Source organism: Geospiza fortis, unplaced genomic scaffold, assembly GCF_000277835.1.
Source record: "Geospiza fortis unplaced genomic scaffold, GeoFor_1.0 scaffold4, whole genome shotgun sequence".
Taxonomy (NCBI): Eukaryota; Metazoa; Chordata; class Aves; order Passeriformes; family Thraupidae; genus Geospiza; species Geospiza fortis.
Window position 1 is genome coordinate 878,371 of NW_005054475.1, and position 615 is coordinate 878,985.

Below are 615 nucleotides of genomic sequence, written 5' to 3' on the forward strand. Positions count from 1 at the left end.
GGCAGCGGGCCCCCCGGAAGCCGGTTGCTGTCTGCAAATCCACCAGAAACACGGAGAGGGTCAGCAGAGGGGCCGGTTAGCCCTGGGGCTGTGCTCCCAGCGAGGAGGGGGTGGCTCCTGGCCCATCCAGCCGGGATCGCTGCCCCCTCATCCTCCCGGGCACGTGACGGTCACGGGGACGACGCCGGAGCAGCCCCGGGATTTCTGGCGTTATCCCAGGAGCTCAGCGGGCACGGGAAGGGAGCAGGGCTGGGTTGCGGCCAGGGCAGCTCTCCCTGCCACTTTTCCAGCTCGTTTGCTCCTTGTTTGCTCCCTGGGTTTGCTCCTGGCTGCCAAAAAATTGGCATTTCCCAGTTTTAACCATGCTCCAGTTCCTGTCAGGCTCCGCTGCACCTCAAAGCCCAGCCTTGGAAATTGGGATCAGGGATCATCCCTGGGATCCCCCCAGGTGGGATCTCAACCATCACCCTCCATGCCTGAAGCTGAACCTGCTCATTCCCTAAATCCAGGATGGATCACAAGTCACTGAGCCTGCTCATTCCCTAAATCCAGGACGGATGACGAGTCACTGAGCCTGCTCATTCCCTAAATCCAGGATGGATCACAAGTCACTGA